This window comes from Gopherus flavomarginatus, chromosome 23 (genome assembly GCF_025201925.1).
Source record: "Gopherus flavomarginatus isolate rGopFla2 chromosome 23, rGopFla2.mat.asm, whole genome shotgun sequence".
Lineage (NCBI taxonomy): Eukaryota > Metazoa > Chordata > Testudines > Testudinidae > Gopherus > Gopherus flavomarginatus.
In genome coordinates this window covers 9,907,276-9,928,669 of record NC_066639.1, presented here as the reverse complement: position 1 = coordinate 9,928,669, position 21,394 = coordinate 9,907,276, and the positions used below count along the sequence as shown (strand labels likewise).

The 21,394-nt window shown below is 48.8% G+C and overlaps 2 protein-coding genes across 3 annotated transcripts in view; both read right to left on the bottom strand.

The window, feature by feature from the left end:
* The window catches only part of LOC127039361 (zinc finger protein 345-like), a 255,743-nt gene that overhangs the window by 205,816 nt on the left and 28,533 nt on the right, over positions 1 to 21,394 (bottom strand). The window lies entirely within an intron of this gene.
* LOC127039398 (zinc finger protein 501-like) overlaps positions 13,747 to 21,394 on the bottom strand; it is a 110,439-nt gene continuing 102,791 nt past the window's right edge. For both annotated transcript variants that reach the window (XR_007770955.1, XR_007770956.1), the window contains exon 6: positions 13,747 to 14,107. The gene's annotated coding sequence lies outside the window, so the exon portion shown is untranslated. The remainder of the gene's footprint in view (positions 14,108 to 21,394) is intronic.

The window sequence follows — 21,394 nt, the reverse complement described above, 5'->3', positions numbered from 1 at the left end:
TGTGGTAAAAGACCACCTTGGCTTAACCACAAGATCTTGCCTGACCTACAAAATAGAAAGGAGTCATATAAAAAAATGGAATCTAGGTCAGATTACAAAGGATGAATATAGGCAAATAACACAGGAATGCAGGGGCAAGATTGGAAAGGCAAAGGCACAAAATGAGCTCAAACTAGCTATGGGAATAAAGGAAACCAAGAAGACTTTTTTATCAATACATTAGAAGCAAGAGGAAGACCAAGGACAGGGTAGACCCACTGCTCAGTGAGGAGGGAGAAACAGTAACAGGAAACTTGGAAATGGCAGAGATGCTTAATGACTTCGTTGTTTTGGTGTTCCCTGAGAAGTCTGAAGGAATGTCTAACATAGTGAATGCTTATGGGAAGAGGGTAGGTTTAGAAGATAAAATAAAAAAAGAGCAAGTTAAAAATCATTTAGAAAAGTTAGATGCCTGCAAGTCACCAGGGCCTGATGAAATGCATCCTAGAATACTCAAGGAGTTAATAGAGGAGGTATCTGAGCCTCTAGCTATTATCTTTGGGAAATCATGGGAGACGGGGGAGATTCCAGAAGACTGGAAGGGGGCAAATATAGTGCCCATCTATAAAAAGGGAAACAAAAACAACCCAGGAAACTACAGACCAGTTAGTTTAACTTCTGAGCCAGGGAAGATAATGGAGCAAGTAATTAAAGAAATCATCTGCAAACACTTGGAAGGTGGTAATGTGATAGGGAATAACCAGCATGGATTTGTAAAGAACAAATCATTTCAAACCAATATGATAGCTTTCTTTGATAGGATAACGAGTCTTGTGGCTAAGGGAGGAGCGGTGAATGTGGTATACCTAAACTTTAGTAAGGCATTTGATACGGTCTCGCATGATATCCTTATCGATAAACTAGGCAAATACAATTTAGATGGGGCTACTATAAGGTGGGTGCATAATTGGCTGGATAACCGTACTCAAAGAGTAGTTATTAATGGCTCCCAATCCTACTGGAAACGTATAACAAGAGGGGTTCTGCAGGAGTCTGTTTTGGGACCAGCTCTGTTCAAGATCTTCACCAACGACTTAGATGCTGGCATAGAAAGTACGCTTATAAAGTCTGCAGACGATACCAAACTGGAAGGGATTGCAACTGCTTTGGAGGACAGGGTCAAAATTCAAAATGATCTGGACAAATTGGAGAAATGGTCTGAGGTGAACCGGATGAAGTTCAATAAAGACAAATGCTAAGTGCTCCACTTGGGAAGGAACAATCAGTTTCACACGTACAGAATGGGAAGAGACTGTCTAGGAAGGAGTATGGCAGAAAGAGATCTAGGGGTCATAGTGGACCACAAGCTAAATATGAGTCAACAGTGTGATACTGTTGCAAAAAAAGCAAATGTGATTCTGGGATGCATTAACAGGTGTGTTGTAAACAAGACACGAGAAGTCATTCCGCTCTACTCTGCGCTGGTTAGACCTCAGCTGGAGTATTGTGTCCAGTTCTGGGCACCGCATTTCAAGAAAGATGTGGAGAAATTGGAGAGGGTCCAGAGAAGAGCAACAAGAATGATTAAAGGTCTTGAGAACATGACCTATGAAGGAAGGCTGAAAGAATTGGGCTTATTTAGTTTGGAAAAGAGAAAACTGAGAGGGGATATGATAGCAGTTTTCAGGTATCTAAAAGGGTGTCATCAGGAGGAGGGAGAAAACGTGTTCACTTAGCCTCTAATGATAGAACAAGAAGCCATGGGCTTAAACTGCAGCAAGGGAGATTTAGGTTGGATATTAGGAAAAAGTTCCTAAACTGTCAGGGTGGTTGGACACTGGAATAAATTGCCTAGAGAGGTTGTGGAATCTCCATCTCTGGAGATATTTAAGAGTAGGTTAGATAAATGTCTATCAGGGATGGTCTAGACAGTATTTGGTCCTGCCATGAGGGCAGGGGACTGGACTCGATGACCTCTCGAGGTCCCTTCCAGTCCTAGAGTCTATGAATCTATTAATGGCTATTAGCCATGCTGGGTAAGGAATGGTATCCCTAGCCTCTGTTTATCAGAGGGTGGAGATAGATGACAGGAGAGAGATCACTTGATCATTACATGTTAGGTTCAGTCTGTCTGGGGCACCTGGCATTGGCCACTGTTGGCAGATAGGTTGCGGGGTTGGATAGACCTTTGGTCTGACCCAGTATGGCCATTCTTAGGTTCTTGTGAAGGGAGGGGCAAACCATAGCAGCAAAGTTTCTGTAGTGTAGTGGTTATCACATTTGCTTAACACGCAAAAGGTACCTGGTTTGAAACCAGGCAGGAACACGTGGGCTTAATTTTCCCAGCTTATACTGGCCTGTCCCTGCTGTTGTAGAAGCAACAGTGATTTCTGTGCTCAAAAGGTCTGTTATACTTCCCCTCCCTCCTGCTTTTGTCTCCTCTCCCTCTCTGAATACCTGTGAAGTGGCTTTCCCCCTCCCCTCCCCTCCCTCCTGGAATGCTTGTGGGATGAAGAGGCTGGTTGAAGAGCAGAAGAGCAGATAGACAAGGTGTCTGGGACTCTAATTAGGCAGCACTCACACACTCAGAGCATGGACACTGTCCAAGGTGGAGTGTGACCCACCAGATGCAGCCAAGTCATCTCTAGTCACAGGCCATGAAGAGCAGGTCCTTAAAAGGGGAAGGGGCCCTGTGCTCAGGAGTCACTCACAAGCTTGTACTTCCAGTGAATGCCCTTTGCCTGGACCACTTGGCCAGTGGTTCTCTGTGTTGTATTTCTTTGTGCCTCAGGAAGAATTACCTTCATCGCACCATCCATCACTGCGCTGTGGGACACTTACCTTGCTGAATCCTGACATCTCCAGTGCTGTGCCAGTCCTGGGAGCATGAATATGCGAGTGTGACACCCCAACCGTCTTCTTTGGAGCTTAGCTGTCAGTATAATAAATGTGCTGTTTTCTGCCAAACTCTGGTGGGTCATTAGTCCTCCCTACGCTTACTAGCTGGCCTAATTTTGGGTAACACCTGTGATAACCCCAACCCCTGCAGGACAGAGGGTGGGGAAATGAGCTGAGAAAAAGTCTTGGCATCAGCAGGGGAAAGCTAGAGGATCTGGGCCAGTCACCATTTGAAGCCTTGTAGCTTGGCCTCCTCTGCCCTGGGAGGTTGGCCTATGGCAGCCGGCTCTTCCTGCTGGCCTCCTTTGCGTGATTTGCCAAAGGAGAAAGTGAGGCAGCAATGGAGCAAAAGAAAGTTGAGCTGAAGAAGGCAGGGCAGAAGCTAAGCGCCTCAGTGTGGCTAAGTGGGGTTAGTAGAGCACCACCATTCATTCTGCAAAGTCTGGGGAGGTGCGGTTGGCTGCTGGGAGGTAGGATCCTGTGCCTGCCTCTTGGCTTCCCTGGGGTGGCTACTTGCAGCCCAGGAGAGGGAGGATGGTTCTGGGTGAAAGGAAGACAAGCAAAGCTCTGAGAGGAAATTTGGGTGTGGGGTGCGGGGTCTGTGCTGGGGGAGGAGGTTGGGGTGCGGGAGACGTAGCGCTGACCCTGGGCACAGCAGCTCCCAAAGTGACCAGTACACACAACCCTGCAGCAGCAGCTCCTAGGTGGGTGGGGCCAGGGGGTCTCCATGCGCTTCTGCCTTCAGGCTCTGCTCCCAGAGCTCCCATTGGTTGAAGTTCCTGGCCAATGGGAGCTGTGGAGTTGGTACTCAGGGCAGAGGCAGCACATGGAGACACTCTCCCCGCCCCAAGGGATGCTGGGACATGCCAGCCACTTCTGGGAGCGGCACGCAGGGATGGAGGCAGAGTGGGCAGGAAGCCACCTTAGTGCTGCTGGCACATCTCTGCACACCCATGGGGGGAGGGGAGAAGAGGGCCTCCATGTGCTGCCTGGGGTAGGGGCAGAGCACAAAGCTGCCTCCCCTCCAGGGTCTCTTACAGGAGTGGGTTGGTGGGGTCTTTTGGCCTGCAAAGTGCAGTAGGCCGGACTAGATGATCACACTGGTCCCTTCTGACCTTAAAGGCTCCGAGTCTAAAGGGGAGAGGGAAGTAAAGGAAATTTTTTTAAAAAATAAACCAAACATTGTAATACCAGGATGACTCCAACTGCTCATTGCATAGTCCCGCCCCTTTCTTCCTCCGCTGGGTGTTTAATTACCTGCTGGGATTTGGGACACTGATTCTCTCATTCCATCACTAAACTGATACAATGTGACTGAAATTAAATCAATTCTCAGGGGAGAAAACATCATCTCATTGCATGGGCTGGGAATTGAATCCTGGTCAACTGCTTAGAAAGCAGCTATGCTCACCACTATACCACCAAGCATCTGGCAAAAAAGCTTCTCCTATATGCCACTTATGCTTGTCAAATGAGGCTAGACCAGCACTGAGGAGATTTTCTACCTGATAAAATGTACTGGATTCTCATCACTTAAAAAGGAACACCTCCATCTTCACTTGGGTTTGAACCATCAGCCTTTCAATTAGCCACCAAAGTTGTTAATCATAGGTTATGTCTACACTACAGAATTATTCTGATTTTACAGGAACCGTTTTTTGGAAACAGATTGCATAAAGTCGAGGGCACGCGCCCACACTAAGCACATTAATTCGGCTGTGTGCGTCCATGTACCGAGGCTAGCATCAATTTCCAGAGGGTTGCACTGTGGATAGCTATCCCATAGTTCCCGCAGTCTCCCCTGCCCATTGGAATTCTGGGTTGAGATCTCAATGCCTGATGGGGTAAAAACAGCATCATTGGTGATTCTGGGTAAATGTCGTCACTCAATCCTCCCTCTGTGAAAGCAACGGCAGGCAATCATTTCGTGCCCTTTTCCCTGGATTGCCAGGGCAGATGCCATAGCACAGCAACCATGGAGCCTGTTCAGCCTTTTTTCACTGTCACTGTATGTCTACTGCATGTTGTTAACAGCAACAGGTACTGCAGCACTGCACAGCAGCATCCCTTTGCTTTTTGCAAGTTAGCAAAGATGGTTACAAGCCATACTGTACCGTCTGCTGCTTTGCAAGTTGGCAATGACAGTTACCAGTTATACTGTACCGTCTGCTGCTGCCATAGGTGCTCCTGGATGGCCTCAGTGAGGTCAGCTGGGGGTGCATGGACAATAATGGGAATGACTCCTCAGGTCATTCCCTTCTTTAAGTTTTATCTAATGGAGAGTCAATTCTGCCTAGACTATCAGCCAAGCCTACTAAAGAACCAGAGAGGCAAACGGTCGCTCTGGGTCAGAGCCCCAGGCATCCCACAGAAATGATGAGCTGCATGTCATTCTAGCCTCACCCTTTGCTTCCCTCCTCCTCAACCCCTCCTGGGCTACCGTAGCAGTTATCCTCCCATTTGTGTGATGAAGTAATAAAGAATGCAGGAATTTGAAACAACACTGACATTATTGCCTCTGCAAGCAGAGCTCAAAGGGGGGAGGGGAGGGCAGCCTCCAGCTGCTATGATATTCCAGGCAGGACTGAATCTCCATCAGACAAAACTTAAAGAAGAGAATGACCTGCGAGTCATTCCCATTTTTGCCAAGTCACCCCCGGCCGACCTCACCAAGGCCAGTCAGGAGCACTCACGGGACGACGATGATGGATACCAGTCCTACTGTACCGTCTGCCATCAGGAAGGGAAGGGAAGGGAAGGGAATGCTGCTGTGTAGTGCTGCAGCACCACACCTGCCAGCAGCATCCAGTAGACATACAGTGACATTGAAAAAAAGATGAGAGAGGATTTTTTTCCCTTTGCTTTCACGGGGAAGGGGGAACGACATATACCCTGAACCACCCACGACAATGTTTTTGACCCTTCAGGCTTTGGGAGCTCAGCCAAGAATTCAAATGGTTTTCGGAGAGTGTGGGAACTGTGGGATGGCTACAGTCATCAGTCGCCCCTCCCTCCGTGAGCGTCCATTTCATTCTTTGACTTTCTGGTACACTTGTCTCAGTTCCTTAAGTTTCAGCACTGCGTTGAGTCCCTGTTGTGGCCTCTGTCCATCATAGCCTTGGAGATTTTTTTCAAATGTTTTGGCATTTCGTCTTTTGGAACGGAGTTCTGATAAAACAGATTCATCTCCCCATACAGAGATCAGCTTCAGTATCTCCCATATGGTCCATGCTGGAGCTCTTTTTTGATTCTGGGACTGCATGGTCACCTGTGCTGATCAGTGCTCCACATTGGGCAAACAGGAAATGAAATTCAAAAGTTCACGGGGCTTTTCCTACCTACCTGGCCAGTGCATCCGAGTTCAGATTGCTGTCCAGAGCAGTCACAATGGTGCAGTGTGGGATAGCACCTGGAGGCCAATAGCATCGAGTTGCGGCCACGCTAACTCTAATCCAATATGGCAATACTGATTTCAGTGCTACTCCCCTCATCAGGGAGGAGTACAGATTCCGGTATTAAGAGCCCTTTATACCGATATAAAGGGCTTCGTTGTGTGGACGGATGCAATGTTAATGTGATTTAACGCTGCTAATTTGGATATAAACTTGTAGTGTTGACCAGGCCAGAGAGAGCAGCAGGTTTCCCCTATTGTTTCCTGCTCTTGTTTTCTTGACTAGTTTCTCCTCTGCACCAACTTACACTTTTGCTTCATGAGGCGGGTGAGCTCAGACTCTTAGTTTGAGGGTCCAGGGTTCAAATCCTTGGTGAGGTGATGAACTGCTCACTATACCTTAAAAATCTGTCTTTCTGGAGTCCTCTTTGACGTTGTTTTTTCTCTTCAGGATTTTGCCTTTCCCAAGAAGGGCCTTTGTGTGGGGGGTATTGAAGAGGCAACTTCCTGACAGCCCCTCTGTCCTTTCAGGGTGGAGGAATAAAGGCCTCTGGGCATATAGCATGTTCCTCCCCTGCACGCACACACAAAAAATATCCCTACGGAATGAGAATCACCTGCTGCCTTCCCCTGTTCTGCTGGATCGCCAAATGAGGATACTCTTCAGCCTAAACCCATGTCCCCTCTTTGCCCAGTGCCCCTCAGTCCCAACCCTCAGTCCCTCCTCTGCTCACTGCTCCTCGCTCCCAACCAGCGCCTGCTCCTCTTCACCCTTCTCCTCTGTCCCAACCCACAGCCCCCTCCTTTTCCCAGTGCTCCTCAATCCCAAAGCACAGCTCCCTCCTTCCCCCCAGCTACAGGTGCCTCAGATTCCCTCAGGAAGATTTTCTTGCAAGGTTTCATGTATAAGTCTGCAAGTGAATTTTACAGTATGTTGGAAATATGTTTGGTTGCTTGCCAAAATGATCACTTTTGCCTGGTGTTGGATTTCCAGTCTCCTGGTTATTGGGGCAGGAGAAATAAAGGGTTGTTATCCTTGTTGTGTGAATCAAGGGCAGCGGAACTGTGCTTGGCAGATCCCGATGGAGGGACTCACCCTCAATTCAACAGCACTTGCTAGGCAGGGGACATGGGTTCCAAGGCCAAGTGGGCTGGGGCCTGAGTTTTCATACTAAAATTTATGTGTTACACCAGCTTTAGGTCAGGGTGGCTGTGGAGGGGTGAGTGAGTCCCTAGACAACATAATGAGTACGGTGCCTTCTTATTTTCCCCCTTTTCCACCCAGGATGGCAGGTGAACTCTACAGAGGCACCTCTGGGCTTGCACTGACTAAGGACAACAGCTGTGAGTGGGGTGCAGAGAGGGGATGGCTCATGTTAAAGGACTTTTGGTTGCTGGACTTACGAACTGTAGGGAGAAGGACACTGCCCAGCTTACTTGTGGGTGGGTCTTTTCCTCGTGGTTTAAGTTTATGTGTTGGGGCTGCTGACATGACTTCTGCTAACCCTGGGCTTACATTGCAATGGAGACATACCCTGAGAGTGCAGCTATACTGAGATAAAATTTCTGTGCCCAGCTGGCCTTGATGAGCTGATTTGGGCTCCTGGGGCTCAGGTTGTGAGGCTAAAAACTGCATTGTAGACATTTGGGCTCAGACTGGAGCCCAGGCTCAGAGACCCTCACCCCTCGTGGGGTCTCGGAGGCTGGGTTCAAGCCCAAGTGTCTACACTGTAATTTTATTACCCTGCAGCACAAGCCTCACAAGCCTGAATCAGCTGATCCAGGGTTTGAGAATAGTGACTTGGGCGTGTTAACGGCAGTGTGGACGTAATGCTAGGCTATGCCCACACTGCAATGAAACACCCAGGGCTGCCCCATGCCAGCTCAGGCTCCTGGGGCTTGGGCCGTGGGGTGGTAAATTTGCAGTTTAGACGTCTAGGCTTAGGCTTAATACCGGGGTCTGGGACCCCACAAGGTTGGGAGGGAGTTTAGCAAGCCAAAAAGGTAAAACGGCAGTGGAGTGTTACCGTGGACTCAATGGCATTTCTCCACTGGTCTGTCTGCTTTGGGGCAGGGACAATAACTCATCCTGCTGCATTCTTTATTTCAAAGGGCGGTTTAGGATTTTCATTCTCAGACACTGGGCACAAAGCAGGACTCAACCCTCAATGCAAATTAAATGAGCTGCCCACAGATTCTGGCAGCCACACTGAGCATTTGGTGTGAGAGCTCAGACCTGCCCCTGTCTCAGAGGGAGGGGGTCATCTGCAAGGGGACTGGACCACTGACCTATCAGCTCTTATCTCCCAAACTTTCAGTAACTCTATTATCAGTGGCTCTGAGCATAATTTAAACAATAAGAAAACCCACACTGGGCTAGACCAAAGGCCCATCTAGCTCTGAATCTTGTCTTCTGACAGTAACCAATACCAGGTGCCCCAAAAGCCACTCCCCTAGGGATCACTGGGAGTTGAACCTAGAATCTCCTGCTTACGAGGCAAGTGTTTTAGCCAGCTAAGTCATGGTTCCTGCATGTGGTTAAAGCACAGTGTCTGACCACACCTGACTCCCTGCCATGTAGGTAGGTATCTGTGACCCTCAGAGCCCCACAAAGACCCTCGGGACCCCTACAGCATGGATGTTTGTATCTGGGACCCCCACAAACCGCCTAAGGTACCCAGGGCCACCTACAATCGGGACATAGATATCTGTTCCCCCCTCAACACAGCTAATTCCCCCGGGGACCCCTCCAGCTTAGACATAGTTATCTCTGACCCCACGGATCCCCTAAGCCATGATGGGGCCCCTCCACCACGGACATAGGTATCTGTGCCCCCACAACCTTCTTAAGACCCCCGAAACTCCTCCACCCTAGACGCAGGTATCTGTGCCCCCCACAGACCCCCAGGCCACGATGGGACCCCTCCAGCCTCGACATAGTTATCTGAGATCCCCACAACCCCTCGAAGCCCTCCAGAACCCCTCCAGCCTAGACGCAGGTATCTGTGCCCCCCACAAGCTCCCTATGACCCATAGGGCCCCCACTAGTCTGGTTGTAGCTATGTGTATGCCACACAAATCCCCTAAGCTCCCCAGGGCCCCCTCCAACCGGGACGTAGGTATCTGCGCAACCACAACCCCTTAAGTCCCCCAGTGACCCTTCCAGACCATACATAGGTTTCTGTGCCCCTCACCAACTCCCTAAACCCCCAGGGACCACTACAGCCTGGACGTATGTATCTGTGCTCACCACAACCCCCTAAGCCATCCAGGGACTTCTCTAGCCCGGATGTAGATATTTGTGTCCCCCATGAATCCCCTAATCCCCACTGGAATGCCTAGAGCCTAGATGTAGCTATCTGTGCCCCCCACGACCTTTAAGCCCCCCAGGGATCTCTACAGCCTCTACATAGGTGTGATGCTCTGTGCATTACCCTGCGTGGCCACACAGTGTCACTGTTCCTATATGAGAGAAATGCTCTGTGCATTACCCTGTGATGTCACACGGTGTCACTGTTGCTCCATGCGGGAAATGCTCTGTGCATTACCCTGTGTGGCCACATGGTGTCACTTATCAGAGGGGTTTCCCGTGTTAGTCTGGATCTGTAAAAGCAGCAAAGAATCCTGTGGCACCTTATAGACTAACAGACGTTTTGGAGCATGAGCTTTCATGGGTGAATACCCACTTCCTCAGATGCATGTAGTGGAAATTTCGAGAGGCAGGTATATATATGCAAGCAAGCTAGAGATAATGAGGCAGTTCAATCAGGGAGGATGAGGCCCTGTTCTAGCAGTTGAGGTGTGAAAACCAAGGGAGGAGAAACTGGTTCTGTAATTGGCAAGCCATTCACAGTCTTTGTTTAATCCTAAGCTGATGGTGTTAAATTTGCAGGCGAACTGAAGCTCAGCAGTTTCTCTTTGAAGTCTGGTCCTGAAGTTTTTTTGCTGCAGGATGGCCACCTTAAGGTCTGCTATAGTGTGGCCAGGGAGGTTGAAGTGTTCTCCTACAGGTTTTTGTATATTGCCATTCCTAATATCTGATTTGTGTCCGTTTACCCTTTTCCGTAGCAACTGTCCAGTTTGGCCGATGTATATAGCAGAGGGGCATTGCTAGCATATGATGACTTATATTACATTTGTGGACGTGCAGGTGAATGAACCGGTGATGGCATGGGTGATCTGGTTAGGTCCTGTGATGGTGTCGCTGGTGTAGATATGTGGGCAGAGTTGGCACCGAGGTTTGTTGCATGGATTGGTTCCTGAGCTAGAGTTACTATGGCGCGGTGTGCAGTTACTGGTGAGAATATGTTTCAGGTTCGCAGGTTGCCTGTGGGTGAGGACTGGCCTGCCACACAAGGTCTGTGAAAGTGTGGGATCATTGTCCAGGATGGGTTGTAGGTCCCTGATGATGCGTTGGAGAGGTTTTAGCTGGAGACTGTATGTGACGGCCAGTGGAGTCCTGTTGATTCCTTCCTTGGGTTTGTCTTGCAGTAGGAGGCTTCTGGGTACACGTCTGGCTCTGTTGATCTGTTTCCTTATTTCCTCCTGTGGGTACTGTAGTTTTGAGAATGCTTGGTGGAGATTTTGTAGGTGTTGGTCTCTGTCTGAGGGGTTAGAGCAGATGCAGTTGTACCTCAGTGCTTGGCTGTAGACAATGGATCGTGTGATGTGCCCGGGATGGAAGCTGGAGGCATGAAGGTAGGCATAGCGGTCGGTAGGCTTGCGGTATAGGGTGGTGGTAATGTGACCATCACTTATTTGCACCGTGGTGTCTAGAAAGTAGACCTCCTGTATAGATTGGTCCAGGCTGAGGTTGATGGTGGGGTGGAAGCTGTTGAAATCATGGTGGAATTTTTCCAGAAACTCCTTCCCATGGGTCCAGATGATGAAGATGTCATCAGTATAGCGTAGGTAGAGAAGGGGCGTGAGTGGGCCAGAGCTGAGGAAGCGTTGTTCCAGGTCAGCCATAAAAATATTGGTATATTGTGGGGCTATGCGGGTACCAATAGCTGTGCCACTGATCTGGAGATATATATTGTCATCAAATTTGAAATAGTTGTGTGTGAGGATACAGGTACAGAGCTCAGCAGCCAGTTGTGCTGTGGCATCATCAGGGATACTGTTCCTGATAGCTTGTATTCAATCTGTGTGTGGGATGTTCATCTAGAGAGCCTCTACATCCATGGTGGCTAGGATGCTGTTTTCTGGAAGGTCACCAATGCGTTGTAGTTTCCTCAGGAAATCGGTGGTGTCACAGAAATAGCTGGGAGTGCTGGTGGCATAGGGTCTGAGTAGAGAGTCCACATATCCAGACAGTCCTTCAGTGAGAGTACCAATGGCCGAGATGATGGGGTGTCCAGGATTTCCGGGTTTGTGGATCTTGGGTAGTAGATAGAATAACCCTGGTCTGGGCTCTAAGGGTATGTTGATTTGTTCTGGTGTTAGTGTAGGGAGTGTCCTGGGTAGATTTTGCAGTTTCTTAGTGTATTCCTCAGTGGGATCTGAGGGAAGTGGCCTGTAGAATTTGGTGTTGGAGAGTTGTCTGGCAGCCTCCTTTTGGTAGTCAGACCTCTTCATGATGACAACAGCACCTCCTTTGTCAGCCTCTTTGATGATAATGTCTGGGTGGTTTCTGAGGCTGTGGATGGCATTGCGTTCTGCACGACTTAGGTTATGAGCACCCATCTTCAACAAGCGATGTTGTTTTTCCACAATTTCTGCCTAGAGGTCCAGACTGTCATTTCGACCCTCAAAAAAAGTCCATGTGGGTATTCACCCACAAAAGCTCATGCTCCAAAACGTCTGTTAGTCTATAAGGTGCCACAGGATTCTTAGCTGCTTTTACAGATCCAGACTAACATGGCTACCCCTCTGATACAGTGTCACTGTAGCTCCATGTGGGAAATGCTCTGTGCATTACCCTGCATGGCCACACGGTGCCACTGTTGCTCCATGGGGGAAATGCTCTGGGCATTACTGTGATGGAGTAGGGACTGTCTGTGTGGGGGATGGGAGAGCAGGGGGTGACTTTAGGACTGGACACGTGCTCAGCCTGTAACTCAAGCTAGGCAGGCAGGAGAGGGTCAGCACCTTTGCCCGGGAAGCTGGACACAGGAAGGGGCCGGCTGGAGGGAGTTGGGTTAGTTCAGTTTCGGTTTTGGTCTGGGTGGTTGGAATTCAGGGAATCCCAAACTGGGGACTATGTTTCCTGAACCCCCAGAAGGACTTGATTGCGGGGTCCTGCTTGTGCCTCCAAACTCTGCTGTATCCTTTACTCCTGTTGTCCAATAAACCTTCTGTTTTACTGGCTGGCTGAGAGTCACTGTGAGTCCCAAGAAAAGGAGTGCTGGACCAGACTCCTGCACACTCTGTGACAAACCCTAAGCCCCTCCGGGACCCCTGCAGCCTAGACGTAGTTATCTGTGCCCCCCACAAACCCCCTAAGCCCCTCAGGGACCTATACAGCCAGGACATTGGTATCTGTGCCCCATATAGACTCCAGAAGGCCCCTGGGACACTCCAGTGTGCATGTAGGTATATGTGCCCCTCAGAAACCCCCTAACCCCCCAGGAACCCCTACAGCCTGGACGTAGGTATTTGTACCCTCCCAACCCCCCAACCCCCCCGGGACATCTACAATCTGGACGTAGATATCTCTGCCCCTCACGAAACCTCTAACCTCCCCCCGGGACAGATACAGCCTGGACATACGTATCTGTGCCCACCCGAACCCCTAAGACCCCCTGGCACCCCTACAGTTTGGACATAGGTATTTTGGGCCACCAAAAATCCCCTAAGACTCCCAGGATGCCTCCAGCCTGGACGTAGGTATCTATGCCCCCCACTAACCCCCTAAGCCCCCCTTGGTACCACTACAGCCTGGATTTAGGAATGTGTGCACTTCATGAACCCCCTAAGCACCCTTGGGACCTCTAAAGCCTGGAGATTGGTATCTGTGTCCCCCCCCAAAACTCTCTAAGCCCCCCCGGGACCCCTACGGCCTGGACGTAGGTATCTGTGCACCCCAAGGCCCCTAAGACCCACCGGACCCCTACAGCCTGGATGTAGGTGTGACGGTGCTGCCCGTGGGAGCCAGCTCAGGTCACTCAATCAGGGTGAACTGCAAACAAAACAGGGCAGACAAATCCCAAACGTTGGTGGTTATTTCAATACTTAGATTTACCAAGCCAGCACAAAACAGCTTCTGTAGTACCTCACTGGTTACTTAGAAGTTTAAACCACACAGTTCCCTTAAAGTACCCAGCCTCAGGCCTCCATCCAGACACACCTGTCAGATATGATGATGATTTCTGAAAATCTTACTTCATCATATAAAACAAAAGATTCTTCCAATCCCAAAGGATCATCCACATACCCAGGTTCAATTATAACTTAGATCTCACCCAAAATACATGCTAGAGACAATTCTTATTAACTAAGCTAAAATTTATTAGAAAAGAAAAGAGAGAGAGTGTTGGTTAAAAGATTAAAAGACATATAGACTTGAATTTAATTCTTGAGGTTTAGATACATAGTAGAGGTGAGCTTGTAATTGCCAAAAGTCCTTTTAGAAATAGTCCATAGGTTATAGTCCAATTTCCATATTCAGGGTGGCTCCAGTCAATGACTGGGTATATCAATCCTTGTGGCTTAAGGTTTTCCCCTCTTGAAACCCAAAGCAGATCTGAGACAAAGAAGGATCGTGCCCCAGGCTTCTTATACATTTCCAGCAGCCTTTCGGACTGAGAAAACAATAGGCTTAACTCTCGTACCAAATATCCTGGCAATTAGTACAGGATAATTTATCCATCAAACAGTTCAAATACAGGTTACCACAACCTTCAAAGAGACACAGAGACAATAATACTATTTCACTCAAGTATTATCATAAATGTTAATATTCCTTTTTTGCTCTTTGAATTAAAACTATAGCAACAGACAAGACTTGTTTGCTTACATCACAAGACCTGAGCAAACACCTCCCCTTCTACCTCTAACACTGCAGACTTGCATTTCAAAGCTCTGTTCATTTACATATCTTGCTAACTAGTTTTTAAGGTTCACCTATGGGTCAGGTCAGTCGGTGAGGTGAGTTAATTAACTCTTTCTGGCCCTGTCACCTTTCAATGAGATATTAGATTATACTTACAATGTCACAGTCGCAGTGAGTTGACTGCTGCAGCTCCCCGTAGACTCTGCCTGGGTCTCTCACCAAGCTGGAGTACAGCAGTCGAGGGTAGAGCACTCGATGTGTTGCATCTACACCAGACGCGATATATCGACCCCCGCTGGATCGATCGCTGCCCACCGATTCGGCAGGTGGTATAGACATACCCTGAGTATCTGGTGATCGGAGCTGGACCCCGGAGGGGGACACATTGAAGGAACTCAGGGGTTAAGGTGCTTCTATTGTCAACTGTCAGGGCTGCTGTGGCTCAGAGGAGGGTGCTTGACTCCTGGCAGGCTTAGGTGCCGCAAGCCTGGGAGGTGGGAGAAGTGATGTGGCCACGGTGGGCTTGGAGTGCTCGTGCTTGGAGCAGGGGTGAGCTGGGGCAAGGGGGGGGGTGCCGCAGGGCAGAGCAGGGAAGTGGCCACAAGAGGGACGCCTCAGGGTGGAGTGGGGGAGCTGCCACGGATGGGGCACCTCAGGGTGGGGGTGCGGGGGGAGGAGGGCGCAAGGTGGAAGTTTTACCTAGGGCGTGAAGCATCCTTGCACTGGCCCCGCCCCATGCCCTGTCTGCAGCCAGACTTGCACCCTCTGCCCTGCCTGCACCAGCCACGTCCTTTCTGCCCTGCCTGCCGCCAGCCCCACAGCCCTGCCTGCACCAGCCACGTCCTTTCTGCCCTGCCTGCCGCCAGCCCCACAGCCAGCCCAACACACCCCCTGCCCTGTCTCCAGCCAACTCCTGCCACACCTCCCCCGTGGCCCTGCCCAAAGCCAACCAGCCCCCACTCCCCCAGCCTGCTCCAGCCCTGCACCCCCTGTCTACAGCCAGCCCCGCATCCCCTGCCATGTCTCCAGCCAACCCCTGACGCACCCCTCTGCCTGAAGCCAGCCAGCCCCGCATACCTTGCCCTGCCTGCAGCCAGACCCTACCTCCAGCCAACTCTATGTCCACTGGTGCCCTGAAGTTCCCAGGGCAGTAACCCTGCACATGTGTTTCAATGAGGGGGGCAGAGAGCAGCTGGGACCCACACGTGTACACACCCTAGGGTGATCAGACAGCAAGTGTGAAAAATCAGGACAGCGGGTGGGAGGTTTTAGGATTCTAGATAAGAAAAAGACCCCAAAATTCAGACTATCCCTATAAAATCGGGACATCTGGTCACCCTAGCACACCCCCAGGACTCCTGAGTTCCATTACTGGGTTTACTATTGGTTCCACTGCTGGTTGTTTTCCTTTCCTGGGGGACTTTGGGCAAGTTTCTCCCCCATCTAGGGCTCTGTCCCCAGCAGTCAAATGGGGATTTCATACTTTCCCACTATTGGAAAGTGCTGGGAGAATCCCCCAGCAAAAGCTGTTCTGACAGTGTTAAGCAGCATCTGACCATTCAAGGGAGGAGCTCACTGCCCAGGAGGAGAGTTTGGCTCTGGGGTTTCACTTCAGCCCAGTCTAGAGAGAGGGGCCCAACCACGGAGTTTGGCTCAAGAAGACCAAGTCTCCAATTTGTTAAGGGTGTTTTGAATTCCAATCCTGTGCTACAAAGTGCTTGGTGTCACTTGCAAATTTTAGAAGCATGCTCTCCACTTCATTTTCCAAATCATTCATGAAAATATTGAATAGTTCTGGACCCCGGACAGATCCCTGCTGGACCAACTAGGTACACCCTCTCCGTTGGACAGCCAAACATGGAGAAGGGCTCCTGGAGTCTGGGCTTTCAACCAGCTCTGCACCCACATTACACTGATTGCAGCTGGACTGCATTTCCCTCATTCACTTGTGAGAATGTCCTACGGAACTGTGTCAAAAGCCTTAGTAACACCAAGCTAGATCCCATCTACTGTTTGCCCACCTCCACCAGGCCCGGAACCCTGCCAAAGAAGGAAAAAGGATCGGTTTGGAATGATTTGTTCTTGACAAATCTATGCTCACTAGTCCTAAGAACCAAATGATCCTGTAGGTGCTGCTGACAAACTGATTATTTAAGAATGTATTGCAGTAATGGCAGTGAGGCTAGCTAGTCTGTAAGTCCCAGGGGTCTCTTTGTTCCCCTTTTAGAGAAAGGTCCTGTCTTCTTCATAGATGGGAAGATGTTCTTTTTCAAGGGTCACAGACGAGAACTGGGGCGCAACATCTGGTTTGTTAAGGCCACAAAAATGGAGGCAGGAACCTCTTCTCTCCTGCTGGCAAAGAACCCCAGGTACCTAAAAGACAGGGATTCACATCCCTGAATGGACTTTAAAAAGGGCAGTGGTTAAAAAGTTTGGCCCCGATCATTTCCTGTTTCCACAGACTAGACATTTTAGCAAACTTTAGAATTCGTTGGTGCTAAACACTGTGAAACTCCCCTTTCTCCTTCACACAGGGCTTTAACACCCCTTCTCTCACTCAGGCTCACCACTGCCCAGAGTTCGAGAATTGTTCCTGTTCCCATTGGACAGATGGGGATGAGCCTGAGGTCCAGAGAAGGAAAGTGACCTCCCCAAGGCCCTACAGAGCAAGGTGGTGGCAGAACCAGAAAGAGAAGCCACCAGTCTTGACTCCTGTTCTAACGGACAACAGACCCCCCCCAGAGGCAGGGATAGAGCTCAGAAATCGAGATGGTGGGGAAATTCCATTGAAACCGTTCCTGTCAGAAAATCCCATTCAGACTAAACCAGATTGTTTCTTGAAATCATAACAAGTGGGATGAAAATTCTTTGCAAAAAGATTTTGTTGCAGAACAAAAGCATCTCCTGTTCATCACAGTGTGTTAAATTGTCTCATCGCACACAAGGAGGAGATGCTTAGATCTTGAAAATTAGATAAGATGCTTCAATCTGAGCTAAGTTGTTGCTGCTCTTAACAATTTCAAAATAAAAAAATATTAATAAAATAGAATATTTCAGCTATTCTATTAAGTGTTAATCTGCTCTGAATAAACGTAATAGGATACCTCATATTATGCCCTACTCCAAGTGACACTCTCCAATGGATCCCCATCCTCCACCCACTGTCAGGTAGGTAGGAGCAGATCATTATTATCCCTACTTGAAAGAGGGAAAAGCTAAGGCTGAGAAAGGAGAATTGACTTGTCTTAGGTCACACAGCCAGGCAGTGGCAGAGTTGGGAATAGGACCCAAGAGCTCTTATTTTCAAATAACCATCGGATCTTGAATTTCAGACATTGAATGACCTGAATAAAGTGCTCTCAGATGAGCTCCAGAACAACAACAGTGACAGTAATAATTCAGCAAGTATTTGAGGAGAACTGCAATGTTAGAGAGAATCATGAACTGCTCAGAGACAGTTAATGCAGAGAAGCAGCAAAATTCATCAAACATAGAACTGATTATGACTTATTTCCTTGGTCTTAAAAGAGAACAACAAGGACCTGACCCTCCTCCCTGTCAATAACCCCCTGCTCAGCCAATCAGGGTAGAGACTGAGGACGGGAGGCTGAGGTTTCGCAGCAGATAGCCCAAAGGATGGCCCAGGTCACTGCTGGGGATCACTGCCTGAGCATTAGTTCAGCCCCACATATTTGGGTGGACCTCGCACAGTGGGAGCTGCAGAGCACTGCCCCGCAACACACACACACACACACACACACACACACACACACACACACATGCATGCACATCCTGGTGTTCGAAGGGGAACAGGAGAAAGGACAAAAGAAGCAAGAGACGAAGAGAAAGGAGAGATGGATGGAGGAAAAGGTGAAACAAAAAGGACAAACCCTAATGTCCCCAGTGATTCTAAGGGACAAAATCCCAGGTGAGCAATAAAATTCTACCTCTTTAAGCTCGTGCTTTCCATGCCTAGAATTCAACTCTCACCAGATGGATCAGACTGAACAGGTTTCAAACCTCCAGGAGTCTCTTACCTTCTAAACAGGGATGGCTGTTTTCTAGTAAAATCACAAAAAGGGAAGGAGAAAACTCAAAACAGGTTTCTCCTGGCGCTCACGTCCGTGAACCCAAATACTCTCTCAGTCCTCAAAGAGAGACCTGGAGAAGGAGACTTGCTGAAGCAAAGCCATAGGGGTCTCTGAGATTTCCCTGCCCCTTGCCCCTGGCCTGCATGGCTCATGTCAGCATCTCTCTGTGAGGTCACCACCTCCTCACCACCTTTGACCAATAGTCTGAGGTCCTGAAAAAGCCCTTTGTGATGTCACTGCCACACCCCTCCCTTGCTGTGCCAATGCCCTGCCCCTGGCCAGGCACTTTGGAGGTTTGAGCTACTCCCTGTGGATCACCCCACTCAAGGGGTGTTCGTTCTAGGAAGCAAGCCAGCTAGACAGGAAAACATCAGACACTGCTCCCAACGCTACACTCAGTTTTTCAGAAGTTAGTCGACTTTATGGCCAGAAGCGAGCATTAGAGAATCTAATCTGACCCCCTGCCTATCACAGGCCTCCTGTATGACACAAGAGCTACTTTTGGAGCAAACCCATTCCAGAAAGGCATGTAGTCTTCATTAAATGACATCAAGAGACGCTGAATCCACCACTTTCCTTGGTAGCTTGTTCCTGTGGTAAATCATCCTCGCTGTTGAATATTTGTGCCTTAGTTGTAATAGGAATTTGTCTTTTCACCTTCCAGCCATTCGGTCTTTTTATGCCTTTCTCTGATTGATTAAAGAGCCCTTTAACACTCAATCTTTTCTCTCCATTAAGGCACTTCAATACTTCAATGAAGTCACCTTTCAATCTTCTTTTGAGAAGCTAATCAGGTTGAGCTCTTTCAATAGCTCACTAGAAGGCATTTTTCTCCAGCCCTCAGAACATTTGGTGGCTCTTTGCTGCCCCAGCTCCAATTTCACAACATCTTTTTCAAATGAGGACACGAAAACTGGAGGCAGTATACCAGTATCAGCCTCACTGATGCCGTGTCACCTCCTGTGACCTTATTGACATAATCTGTAACTGTATAGATAACTGTTGTGACCACTGTTCTATATTTGCAGCCAATATTGTAGAAAGGTTGTCGTATAAGGGGTCTATGGAGAGGTTCTGATTGGCTGATTATAATTATGCTATCTCTAGATGTGTATTATTTTTGTAGTTGACATTATGAATATTGGCTCTATGCTGTCCCTATTTCAAACTTGTGCTATGCTTCTGGGGAACACCCCAGACTAGTTGGTGTCACTTCTGCCTAGCCTGCTTGATGGCCCATTAAGGACCATCAGCTATACAATCGACACATTGAGAGAAGGCAGATACACCTTGTGACTCTGCAACGTATGCAGGGACCTGCCTATGGACAGAACTCCAAGGTTTTTCTGTGCCATATGCTGGATGGAGTGTCCTTGGGACAAAGAAAGCAAAGACCACACTGCAAGAGACGATATAAGGCTGATGCCTCGTCTTCATCTTGTCTTCAGTCCTGCTTCATACCTCTGGAGGGACTTTACTACAAACTGAATCTCTGTACAAAGGACTGAATGACCCATCCCTGCTGTGGATGGACTCCAGAGACTTGATGTGAACCTCCTACAAGTCTGAACCAAGAACTTTGCCATTACTGGATGTGAAGGGTTAAAATCCATGTGCATTTTATAGAACTACCTGGTCTATGGATTGTGCCAGCTCTTTTCCAGACCCAAAGTCCAGAGTATGGTCAAGGGACCAGAGGCCTAGCAAATAGTGACCAGCTAAGAGAAAGCTGGGTAAACAGAAAGCCTTGCTTGCTAAGATAAGCCTGGTAAGCAAATTGCCAGGTGTTGGAGCTAAGAACTAAATAATTGTGTCTTATTCAAAGTTGCAGATTGAACAAAGAATCCCTGTTTTTATTGTGTTTGTTTCTTCTGTAGGGAGATGTTCTTTCCACAGATCCAGGCTTGAGTTTATGAAGAGTTGGCACATCTTAGTATAAGATATGGCATCCTTCCACCTCCTTTCCCAGGGACCAATGCCTTGCCTTAAGACACACAGAAAACAATCTTTATTGCCATATACTTTCACTGTTTCTTTGCTTTAAACCCTAGGAATGTACCTGTTGGACAATCAAAGGAGCTGCTCCATTCCTATGGACCCCAAATTAGAATTCAACATATATATTTTATACTAATAACATTTTATCAAAGTATTAATGAAATGTTAACTTGCTAACTTGAGACCACGGGTGGAGGCATTATGTGACCTGTTAATCATTGGCTAATGTGCTTATCTTGTCTTGCTACAAAACCTGTCCTGGGGTGTGGAACTGCCTATCCCATCACTTTCCCCCGCCTGTGGAAAATGTATATGTTCTATTGTATTCAATTAATTTGCAGTGTCTCTGAGCATAATAAGCAAGGGGACACTCCGCCAGTGCTATGTGTAATAGACTCCTATGCTTGCCCTCTACACAGTGTGGATTTATGTCCTTCAGAGAACAAAGAAAGAGTTGGAGGCCAGGTGAGCAGGTTGCCCGGGAAACAGAACAAAGGAGGGACAAAGGACCTGGCTGACTTTGGTTGTTGGAAGCAAGGAGTCTGCTGGCTTGGGGACTCGACGGGAGAGCCCAGGGTCTGAGTTCTGGGTCTGCCCAAGATGGACATTGCTGAATCTTCCTGCCTCCTGTGCTAACACAGACTTTCCCAGGCTGGATTCCAGACCACTACTAAACCTTCTGTTTTACAACCCTGGCTGAGAGTCACTGGTGATTGCGGAAGTTGGGGGGTGCATGACTCCCCTTCGGGGTGAGGGGTGTAAGGTTTTCCCAGGTGTCCTGCTAAGGTGACTCACTACAGGAAGCTCCTGGTATGGAACAGGGGTGCTGAAAAGTCCAAGGTCAGTCCTAGGAGGGCTGAGGGCAAGGAGGCTTCCCCTAGTGAGAGCGTCCCCTGGGGGGTGTCACACTGATGACGACTCTGCCTGGGTTTGGCTCAGAGCTGTTCCAGAGCATGGAGCATGTGTCCACCCGCCATGATCTGACCTGCAGGCTCCACTCTGGCAAAGTTCCCTGTCCCTGGGCTTTAGCATCACTAGCCCCTG